Below are 12,946 nucleotides of genomic sequence, written 5' to 3'. Positions count from 1 at the left end.
GGGATTAATTTTCGTTACATAGGTGCTTTCTATGATATGCTAGTTTTATAAATATTAGATTAAATGCCCGATATAAATAGTAAATATTATATTTTATTATTTGATATATTTTTTAAAAAATAATAGTATTTTAGTGTAATATTTTAGAGAAAAAGATTTTATGTAATTTTACGTGTATATATGCGTACCCAATTAATGTAATATTGTTCTGTGCGTTTGACTAATGTTAAGTATGCACGTAGTTATATTTCAATTATTTATAACTATTTTTTATTTTTAGTTATTTCTTTTATAAATAATTATCTTGAGATAGAATTAATATTGTGTTTGATTTCCTTTACTTTTATATACTTGTTACGACATTTTGATTTTATATATATATATATATATATATTTATTAAGATTTAATAATTAATATAAAGTGTTTATGTTATATTTATTTATTTTATAATTTCAACTATTCTCTAATGATGGTAATATTTAAATTTTAGTATTTGGAAAATTAAGTATTATTATAGGGATTGTTTTGAATATGAGGGTTTTGATTTTTAATGTATTTTAAAAGATTAATTACTTTAGTTACTTCATTTTATAAAATATTGCTTTTGAAATATTAGTAATATGTTGGTAACTAAATTGTGTTTAAAAAAAAGTGTAAAACAATGGTTTTGATAATTGTTTGTTTTATTAAAAAAAAGTAAAAATAAATAGAAGAAAGAAGTAAAATTTGTTTTATGGATTAGACACATATTTAAGAGTAAAATCTAACTAATTTTAAAAAAAATATTAATTGAAAATAACATGAATGAAGGGAATGAAAAAGAGAGAGTAATCTGGACACAAAATAGGGCAGCCTCACATTGAGAGATAAAGAAGAAAATTGATACCGTTCATCGTAACTGTCCCAGACAATTTTCTCCGTTTTCGTCCAAATTTCACTATGTTGTTTTAGTTATTTAGCTATTCAATTAAACACAATTTTTAATATTTTTAACAACCCGAATTTCTCCCTAAAATACCCGATTTCTCCTTTTACAGAATTCATTATTTTGGACCGTTCTTCTTCACCGTAAGCCCGACTTGAGTGAAACCAATGCCAAAATGATCGTGTGAAAAGTGGCTATATGATTCACTGATTGGTTTTCTGATTTATGGTAATTTTTCTTGACCAACTTTCGAAATTTAGATTTTAGAGTATTTTCTCATAATTTACTTATTGACGTTTACCCATAAGCTGTCAAGTTAGATCGATTGAATGAAACATAACAATTAAATTAACTCTAAAATTTTTAGTGTTTGTAAAAAATAGGTATTTAAAAATTAATTTTTAATTATTAAAATATCAACCAAAATTTGATCTATTGTCTCTATCTAATAAACATCAAGATTCTTATATTATTATTATTATTAGTATTATTATTATTATTATTATTATTATTATTATTATTATTATTGTTGTTGTTGTTGTTGTTGTACTGTCTTTGTAATGTCATGTATGCAACATGTCATTCACCAGAGGGGGAAAAAACATATGCAAAATGAAATGATAAAATTAGAAGCGAGGTAGAAGAAGAAAAATTAGAGGCAAAGTAGAAGAGTATTATCATAAGCAAAATAGAAACATTTCACTAGAGGCAAAACAAAAGTAATTTACTAGAGGCAAAGTACCTGGAATCATAAAACAATTGTCAAAGGTAAAAACAAAAAAAAAAATCAAAGACAGAAATACTCATATTGAGAAATTGCATTAGAGGTAATTATTATTATTATTGTACTGTCTTTGTAATGTCATGTATGCAACATGTCATTCACCAGAGGGGAAAAAACATAGGCAAAATGAAATGATAAAATTAGAAGCGAGGTAGAAGAAGAAAAATTAGAGGCAAAGTAGAAGAGTATTATCATAAGCAAAATAGAAACATTTCACTAGAGGCAAAACAAAAGTAATTTACTAGAGGCAAAGTACCTGGAATCATAAAACAACTGTCAAAGGTAAAAACATAAAGAGAAATCAAAGACAGAAATACTCATAGTTGAGAAATGGCATCAGAGGCAACATGCTCATAACGTAAGTTAATCATAAAAAAAATTCCCAAAATCACGAGTTAGGAATAAGAGGAAGCAATTAGGAAGAACTTCGCAGGAAAGAAAGAGAGAAGGCACTGGGGGCATACATATCAGTTTCCATTGTAAGTTACACATCTAAACAATCTTTAATCGTTTTTTACCCCAGATTCTTAACTAACTTATCAACATAATATTATTATTATTATTATTATTATTATTATTATTATTATTATTATTATTATTATTATTATTATTATTATTATTATTATTGTACTGTCTTTGTAATGTCATGTATGCAACATGTCATTCACCAGAGGGGAAAAAACATAGGCAAAATGAAATGATAAAATTAGAAGCGAGGTAGAAGAAGAAAAATTAGAGGCAAAGTAGAAGAGTATTATCATAAGCAAAATAGAAACATTTCACTAGAGGCAAAACAAAAGTAATTTACTAGAGGCAAAGTACCTGGAATCATAAAACAACTGTCAAAGGTAAAAACAAAAAGAGAAATCAAAGACAGAAATACTCATAGTTGAGAAATGGCATCAGATGCAACATGCTCATAACGTAAGTTAATCATAAAATTTTTTCCCAAAATCATGAGTTAGGAATAAGAGGAAGCAATTAGGAAGAACCTCGCAGGAAAGAAAGAGAGAAGGCACTGGGGGCATACATATCAGTTTCCATTGTAAGTTACACATCTAAACAATCTTTAATCGTTTTTTACCCCAGATTCCTAACTAACTTATCAACATAATCATCACACAATTAAAATAACAACATGTGTGATAATTAAACACAGTTTTGGATGCATATTTCACAATACATACAAGCTTAAAGTTCCAATGCCTCTTTTTCTTTGAATTTTTCTAACCCATTTTTATCCAGAAATAGTTTCACTGCTAAGGAAGAAAATTCAATTAACTTTGCTAGATAATATTAATATATATTAAAATTAATGTAAAGAACTCATTGAAATTTGAACTAAGAAGAAGGTTCTAGCCCAAATCAATTATGAGCTCCTCTTTAATTCTATGTTATGAAACCCTATTGTGTTCTTCTTATCTAGGTTGTGTTTTCCTTCTTTCACTAATATGAGTTGATTCTCGAAGATGGATAGGCAGAATCTAGTATGCAACGTTGCTGGGAAGATTTGAGGGACTTTAGTGAGCTTTTGATCTTTAAAGATTTGGAAGATAAGGAAAAATGGAGGATTTGGAAGATAAGGTAAACAGTAACAATGATGTTATCCTTCAGACTAGTTACAGTATGGAAAAACAGAAATTAAAAGAATGATTGATTTAGGCCCAGTAAAGTTTATCGTGAAGTTTTCAAGTGCTTCTATAGATATTATCATAAATTACCAAAGTGTACTGAATATACTTTTTGTTAGCTTCGAATGGTTATATGACTTCCTTTTGTTATTAAATGATGAATCGTTGAAGTATAACTATAATGCAGGTCCAAACACTCAAACACTCAGATCATGCTACACCAAGGCATATATTAATTATTCTCGTTGAAAGATCGGGACAATGACACAAGAACAATGTTACTAAAGAAAATATCAAGTTGTTGTCGATCTGTATCAAACTATTTTCTTGAAGTGGGATTAAACTAAACAACTACATCGATCCCTATCATTCGAGGGAGTACTTGCAAAGTAAATTCTTGCAGCTTCTTATCATGAACAACAATCTTCAACATAGGTCGCTCTCGCATACAAATAAAACATATGAAATTAAAAATATAAAATAAATAATAATTAAATAAACATATGAAAATAATAATTAAATAAATATAAAATATATGAACTTACCTTATGTCTTCATACCACAATCTGCGAGAGATATGACACTTAAATCGCGTAAGGACAGATGCAACATATGGTCTTCCATGATATCGTACAACCTCATCATGTTATACAACCAGTTCCTCGCATATAGGATCTTCCACAACAACAAGTTCTTTGATCCGTTGTCGCACAAGGGTCAAATACAATTAATAAAATATAAATAGAGGTAATAACTCGAATAGTTTCGCAAGGACTTCTGATATAATAATAATTCTGGTTTCCTGGCGAAATTTCGGAGCAATCCGAGATAGTCGCTTGAAAACCGGGTTTTTTCTTACTAACAACGTGCGTAGGAGCTCGCAAACAAGCCTATCTGACTTGTAGAACAACAAAACACGAAGAACAATTGTTAGGATAGTTAGTAATACTCTAAAACTGGTTAATATTGTTAACATAGAGTCTCCGATTACGGCGCCAATTTGATCCACTATCGCACACGTGTCAAATACAATTAATAAAATATAAATAGAGGTAATAACTCGAATAGTTTCGCAAGGACTTCTGATATAATAATAATTCTGGTTTCCTGGCGAAATTTTTTCGAAATTTAGATTTTAGAGTATTTTCTCATAATTTACTTTTTGACGTTTACCCATTAACTGTCAAGTTAGATTGATTGAAGGAAACATAACAATTAAATTAACTCTAAAATTTTTAGTGTTTGTAAAAAATAGGTATTTAAAAATTAATTTTTAATTATTAAAATATCAACCAAAATTTGATCTATTGTCTCTATCTAATAAACATCAAGATTCTTATATTATTATTATTATTATTATTATTATTATTATTATTATTATTATTATTATTATTATTATTATTATTATTATTATTATTATTATTGTACTGTCTTTGTAATGTCATGTATGCAACATGTCATTCACCAGAGGGGAAAAAACATAGGCAAAATGAAATGATAAAATTAGAAGCGAGGTAGAAGAAGAAAAATTAGAGGCAAAGTAGAAGAGTATTATCATAAGCAAAATAGAAACATTTCACTAGAGGCAAAACAAAAGTAATTTACTAGAGGCAAAGTACCTGGAATCATAAAACAATTGTCAAAGGTAAAAACAAAAAGAGAAATCAAAGACATAAATACTCATAGTTGAGAAATGGCATCAGATGCAACATGCTCATAACGTAAGTTAATCATAAAAAAATTTCCCAAAATCACGAGTTAGGAATAAGAGGAAGCAATTAGGAAGAACCTCGCAGGAAAGAAAGAGAGAAGGCACTGGGGGCATACATATCAGTTTCCATTGTAAGTTACACATCTAAACAATCTTTAATCGTTTTTTTCCCCAGATTCCTAACTAACTTATCAACATAATCATCACACAATTAAAATAACAACATGTGTGATAATTAAACACAGTTTTGGATGCATATTTCACAATACATACAGGCTTAAAGTTCCAATGCCTCTTTTTCTCTGAATTTTTCTAACCCATTTTTATCCAGAAATAGTTTCACTGCTAAGGAAGAAAATTCAATTAACTTAACTCACATCCCCTTATGCCAAAATAATTTAATGTAAAGAACTCATTGAAATTTGAACTAAGAAGAAGGTTCTAGCCCAAATCAATTATGAGCTCCTCTTTAATTCGGGTCCTCTGCTTCAGTTCAAATTCTTCTTATCTAGGTTGTGTTTTCCTTCTTTCACTAATATGAGTTGATTCTCGAATATGGATAGGCAGAATCTAGTATGCAACGTTGCTGGGAAGATTTGAGGGACTTTAGTGAGCTTTTGATCTTGAAAGATTTGGAAGATAAGGAAAAATGGAGGATTTGGAAGATAAGGTAAACAGTAACAATGATGTTATCCTTCAGACTAGTTACAGTATGGAAAAACAGAAATTAAAAGAATGATTGATTTAGGCCCAGTAAAGTTTATCGTGAAGTTTTCAAGTGCTTCTATAGATATTATCATAAATTACCAAAGTGTACTGAATATACTTTTTGTTAGCTTCGAATGGTTATATGACTTCCTTTTGTTATTAAATGATGAATCGTTGAAGTATAACTATAATGCAGGCCCAAACACTCAAACACTCAGATCATGCTACACCAAGGCATATATTAATTATTCTCGTTGAAAGATCGGGACAATGACACAAGAACAATGTTACTAAAGAAAATATCAAGTTGTTGTCGATCTGTATCAAACTATTTTCTTGAAGTGGGATTAAACTAAACAACCACATCGATCCCTATCATTCGAGGGAGTACTTGCAAAGTAAAGTCTTGCAGCTTCTTATCATGAACAACAATCTTCGACATAGGTCGCTCTCGCATACAAATAAAACATATGAAATTAAAAATATAAAATAAATAATAATTAAATAAACATATGAAAATAATAATTAAATAAATATAAAATATATGAACTTACCTTATGTCTTCATACCACAATCTGCGAGAGATATGACACTTAAATCGCGTAAGGACAGATGCAACATATGGTCTTCCATGATATCGTACAACCTCATCATGTTATACAACCAGTTCCTCGCATATAGGATCTTCCACAACAACAAGTTCTTTGATCCGTTGTCGCACAAGGGTCAAATACAATTAATAAAATATAAATAGAGGTAATAACTCGAATAGTTTCGCAAGGACTTCTGATATAATAATAATTCTGGTTTCCTGGCGAAATTTCGGAGCAATCCGAGATAGTCGCTTGAAAACCGGGTTTTTTCTTACTAACAACGTGCGTAGGAGCTCGCAAACAAGCCTATCTGACTTGTAGAACAACAAAACACGAAGAACAATTGTTAGGATAGTTAGTAATACTCTAAAACTGGTTAATATTGTTAACATAGAGTCTCCGATTACGGCGCCAATTTGATCCACTATCGCACACGTGTCAAATACAATTAATAAAATATAAATAGAGGTAATAACTCGAACTGTTTCGCAAGGACTTCTGATATAATAATAATAACCGAATTGAAAGTTGAAATTAAAAAGGGGTTTTTTAGATTTTTTATTTAACGGATGTGCAAAATGATTAATCCACTTATTCGAGTTTCAGACTTATCACATATTCTATCATTGAGTATAATTTCAAATTTGTGACTCTATTCTTATTTGACTATAGAATTGATCAAACAAGCGTAATCAATCTTATGTGAATTCGGTTTCTTGGATTGGATTAAGCATCACAGTCATCAAAATATTATAATTAACGATCAAGCGTGGCAAAATTATAATTTAATTAAATTAGAAACCAAAATCAAATTCTATCTAATAAATTTAATTTATCATATTGAAATTCATTTTAAGCAATCAGAATATAAATATAATCAAATAAACAAGAATAGAATCGTGAATTCGAAATTGACAGTGTAACCTGAATCTCAAGGTGTTGATGAAACTCTGAACTCGTGGATTAATCTTATAAAATTAGCCTTCCATAAAATTAAAATAAAAACTGTTTATCTCTTGTAGCAATCTAAATCCAAATATTTTGTTATGTAGAAAAGAAACATAACTGCCAATATTTAGTACTCAATATTGGGCTTTAGGGTTTATAAATAAATGACCCGCTATTTAAAATTATTACAAAGTCTAGATTTCAAAATCTTTAATTTAGGGCCAGTAAAGTTCGGAAATGGTCTTTTCTTCCAAGACAAATGTTGTAGCTCTGATTTTTAGCTTTCCAACGTCTGCTCGTATGCGTCAATCCAATATCCAAAGCTTAAGCTATGGCCTAGAGAGCGAGAAAAGGTCAAAATGCAAATAATAAAAATATAATTCCATTTCGACGCAAAGTTTAGAAACAAGCTAAAAAATTATTCTAAACTACAAAGAACTTATAAAATACCAAACTAAAGAGCTAGAAACATGTGCCCAAATGCTATGATCATTCATCCTCCTATACAAAGTCATTATCATACTGTACATGCTCCTTCTGCATCAACACATTTGCCTCTTGCACAAAATCCTCCTCCTTACTGATATCATCATCTTGTGGTTGCTGTCGTAGCCTTCTCAATGATTTTTGTACGTTGATTGAATCCTGACAACACGATATATGGAAGAAGATTAAGTAGAAACACCGTGTGTCACATACACAAATTTTTTCATCTCGTCTACTAGCACCTGCAACCATTGATATAAAAAAAATAAAATAAAAAATAATAATTATGGAAACTTGAGGATTTCAAGTTTCTCGTAACAAGGTCTATATTGAGAAAGATGAAACATGAAAAAAAAGTTTTTTGAAACTCAACTTTTGTAATAGATTTTTTTTTTAAAAGTTTTCTGATAATTTAGAAAATATAAGCACTCACTATTGTCGCAACAAACTAAGCATTAAAAGTTCTGGAAAAATGGTGGGTTTTTACTATTATAAATAGGGCAATGCTGAATTTCACTACATTTGTAGGAGTAGAGGTCTAAAATGTGGGGCATGGAGTAAATTTTTTGAAGATTTCTTATGTTGGCAACCCAAAAGAAAATGATGGTTTTCTTCATTTGATCAAGTGGTAAAAGGAAAGGTCTTGGATTATGGATAGAGCTAAATAGGGCAACAACTACAACAAAAAGGCACAACAAAGTGAGAGTTGGATGTAACTCAAGAATTTTGGTATGTGGTAAAAAGACAGATTTTAAATTAAGATGTTTTGGTTTCAATTCTTCATAGTGTTTTTAGAGAGAGATAAATGTAAATTCTTTTGTAAGTGATCTTTGAGTCCGGAGATTTATTCTACTTTGAATTGGGACACCATCTCCTTGGAGGCAAGAAATAAGTTTTGCAATCGAGGAACGACAAGGGTAAAAGATACGAACACTTGAATACCATGATAAACATTATCATATATTATATTTGATATACACATGATAACAATATTTTATTTTATCATGTATTTGGTACACGTCTCATTTTGACATGATATAATATATATTATATTTAAATAACAAAATTACCATTATGAATAACTACATATTAATTTTTTTAAATTAACTAGTTATATTTTAAATATTATAAATTAACAAAAAGTATAAAAAAAATAATGAGTAATAAAATAATTTTATGTTTAAAACTATCCACTAACACTACTAAATAAATAATTTAATTTTTTTTAAATCATGAGCAAACAAATAATTCTATTTTATTTTTTAGAACTTAAATAAAGATATGATATATATTATTTGTAAATGGAAAAAATACCCTTGTAAACAAATTATAAAAAAATTTAAATTAATTATTAATATATCATTTTTTAGTTTAATATCAAACTCTATTAATTATTTTTATATTTATATTTATATTTGATTAGATTTTTATTTTTATTTTTTAGATTAAATTTTATAAATTGTTTTTATAATTATATTTTATTATATTTCAACTTTATAATTTAAATTATAATTTATAAGGATAATTGTGTAAATTTTTTTCTTATCATATTCTGCTGGTTTTTAACTCAACTCATATTCAGAGTATAAATTTCAATTAGATAGATAAGATAGGATAAAGTTATGGATTAATTAATCATATCTTTTTAGTTTATCAAACATTAAATTCAAACAATATATGCTAATTTGTTTCTATCATGTCCATCAAACTGATCCTAAGGGATTTTAAATTTAGTTAAAATTGAAAACTCTTTTTACTGAAGAATTAAGATTATAATATAAAAGAAATACCAGTAAAAACTTCATATTCAAATTCAATAACCAATGTTCAACTAGTTGTTATGAGTTGAACACAAGTAGAGCCATCATCTAAACCCCAAAGTACTAAGCCAATTTCAATAAATCCCTTAATTATGGGCCACCTATTGAGACAATTGTTGAAAGATTTTGCCTTGTACTCTCACACTCATACTCCTACCCCCCACATTTTATATAAACTCTTTAATATTTTTTTAATAATAATAATGATTTTTTTCTATCCCACTAAATTCAATTTTATTTCCGAAAAACGTTAAATTTTTTTTCCGAAACACATTTTTTTTCTTTAAATTGAACTTTGTATCAGAAAATTTGAAAAACAATTTCTGAATTACAATCAGAAAACTTTTTTCAATTTTTTCGATAAATAAAATTTTAATTTTCGTAAATACATCTATTTACCGGAGAATTAAAAAAAAAATCGGTACACAATGTTTAAATTTCTTGAAACATGAGTTCCGAAATTTTTTTTTTTTTTTAAGTTTTCCGAATTCCAAGTTGAATTTAGAAGGTTAAAAAAAATTGAAAAAATCTTAAAAAGAGGTAAAGACGCACTTTATATAAAATGTAATGGTAAAAGTATAAGTGTAGGGATATAAGGGAAAGTATTCATAATTATTTTATAATTTTTTGTGGACTAAGTGATGAGACTCGTAAATAATTATTTTGTCAATTGAGATTTCTTTTTAAAAAAAATTCGAAACCTTTTTCTTTGGCAAAAAAAGCGAAAGTTTTTTTCTCTAAAAAGATTAAAAAAAAACATATTTAAATAACTTTCGGAATTATTTTATGGAAAGAAAATCAAATGCTTTCTTCTCTAAAAAAATTCAAAAAATAAGTCAAACTTTTTTCCTTAGAAAATTTTCAGAATTTCTTTTTATCGAAATTTTTTTTCTCAGAATTTCATTGGTCATGTTCAATAAGAACGTTATAGAAAAATTCTTACTAGTTGATGTTAAGACAAGAAAGAAATCAAGTAGGGATCCATTAGTTTTGAGTCTATGAATTTTGTATAGATGATTTACAATAACAAACAATAAGTAGAAACTTTCAATGAGAGAATTATTTTTCAAGACTAACAAGAAGCATGTTGCACCAATGAAGGGACAATCCGTTCTAACATCGATAAGTCAAAGTGTGATGAATATTTTTGAGTTGTATAGTTTCATTATATTTATACGGTTGATTAGCATTTAATATATTTATGAAGTTATGATTAGGTTAGTGGTAATAAGTTATGAGCATCAGAACCATGTCATATGAGGTTGTGATATTTTAATAAATAAGTTTTTAATATAAGAATAATATTTTAGTTGTGATTCATGCTTAAATTCTAATAGGTATTAGATTGGATAGTAAAAGATCGAACAAATACTGTTTGATTTTTAAAATTTTAATTGATAAATTAAATATAGTAATTTATTGTATATTAAAATTTTATGTTGTAAATTTGCAATATAAACACACAATTTTTTTGTTGGATAAATTGCAATGAAAAGTTGTATATATTTAAAAGAGACGAAGTTATAAGTATATCATATTGATTTGGTACGTATCTTTGGAGAGGAAAAAATCTAAATCAAAAAGAAAATTAGTTTGGTTGAATTAAAAAAAAAATTACAAAATAAAACTCAAACTAATGAATAAAATTAGTTTATGTTGATTTAAAATTAATAAAAATTAAAATACTTATTTTAAAAATATAAAATTTTCTTTTATAAAATACTAGATTTTTTATACTATTAAAATAATTACGTAAACACTTTTTAAATTACCATGAGAGAAATAAGATGTAAATGATTAAAAAAATTCTTAAATACAAAATATATTTAAGATAACACTATTAATGTAGTCTAATGATTTTATTCAGATATCGGTGATCAATTTTAAATGAAGTGAAACTATATTTAAAATAACAGAGATTGAGTTTATTTGATTCGATTCAAATAAAACTCAAACAAAAAAAAAATCAATTTAATTGATTTTGATTTTTTATTTGAGTTTATCATATCATTGGTTTTATTTTTATATCTCTAGACAAAACTCAAAATACTTGCCATTAAAATTGAAGTTAAAAGATGTAGTATATCTTTTTAATTAGTATTTTTTGTAATTATTTTATAAGTTATGTTTATTATAAAAAAAAAGTTATTGTATGTCCCCCACATGCTCCGTCAGTGAGATTGAATGTCATGTTATGGATCGAAATCCAATATCTCGCAGTCATATAAATTAATTATGGTGGTATTTATTCTCTCCTCTAAAAAAAACCTTTTGAATTTAATTAGAAAAACTTTATTTATTTATTTTTTAAATATTCATATTTTTATATGTTTGTAAGAAGAAGTGTTACATGGATAGAATAAAATTTGTGAAAGTTTAAACGACAGAAAGACGTCACTGTCAATATGATTGAGAAACTATAAATGATATTTTTCAAAAATAAGCTAAAGATACCTTTTGATAAAAAAAAGAAAGATATATTCTAATCAAATTAAGACCGATAAATGAAGCTAATAGTCAAATCATTCTCATTATGAAAAACAAAGTATAGTTCACTCAAACTTATTATGAAAAACAAAGTATAGTTCACTCAAACTTATAATATTAGAGTGACAATATTAAGATTTCTAATAAATTTATAAGCTTTGACATAAGTTATTAACGTAATATTAATTCTCAACTTTCATGGAGACACCTTCTCGATATAACATGACGACACATTCACCATTATGACAACGCGTAAGCAATTGTGGATATAAACGAATACAGTCATAATCGTTTTCACACTCCACTTCTGTGACTAAAAACAAATACGAGGGTTAGTAAAAGAAGATAAAATAAATAAAATATAAGACAAATAATGTTTTCTTGAAAAGAGTTAGGGAAACAAAACTTACTCGCACTTACGTCACTTACAACAAAAGCAAGGAAAACAGACCATAGCACGAAAAAAAACATGAAAAATTTTGTCATATTTTTTCTCTTTTTATGCAACAAACAAAATTGATTTATACTTAATTTTATAACATTTATTGATATGGAAGAAAAGCTTTAGAAATATTAAGTCAATTTATACTTCTTTGAGGTAAAGCCATGTTTCGTGTGTATCCTTTTAGATCACTCAATAAAGATTCTAAAATAAAAAACTATTATTAACTTTTCAATACATTTTAGTTCTTTTATACCCTTTCATGATAGATATTGGAAAAAGTTACTTGTAAGGAAATAAAGAATTTCATGACACAAAAAATGTTGAGAATTTGGTGATGAATTACTTCAAATATATGATAGATATAAATTATAGCATATGTTTTGTAATATTATATCAATAATTGCGTA

The 12,946-nt window shown here is 27.0% G+C and overlaps 1 long non-coding RNA gene across 1 annotated transcript; it reads right to left on the bottom strand.

Moving 5' to 3' along the window:
* Nucleotides 1–12,112: 12,112 nt before the first annotated feature.
* Nucleotides 12,113–12,736, bottom strand: LOC113786627 (uncharacterized). The gene is made up of 2 exons (XR_003472905.2): nt 12,505–12,736; nt 12,113–12,407 (listed from the first exon to the last, which is right to left on the bottom strand). It is a non-coding gene; the product is annotated as an uncharacterized lncRNA (long non-coding RNA).
* Between the last annotated feature and the right edge of the window lie 210 nt (nt 12,737–12,946).

Source organism: Cicer arietinum, chromosome 5, assembly GCF_000331145.2.
Source record: "Cicer arietinum cultivar CDC Frontier isolate Library 1 chromosome 5, Cicar.CDCFrontier_v2.0, whole genome shotgun sequence".
Taxonomy (NCBI): domain Eukaryota; kingdom Viridiplantae; phylum Streptophyta; class Magnoliopsida; order Fabales; family Fabaceae; genus Cicer; species Cicer arietinum.
Note: the sequence above shows the minus strand (reverse complement) of the source record. Positions and strands in the feature narration are given on the sequence as shown.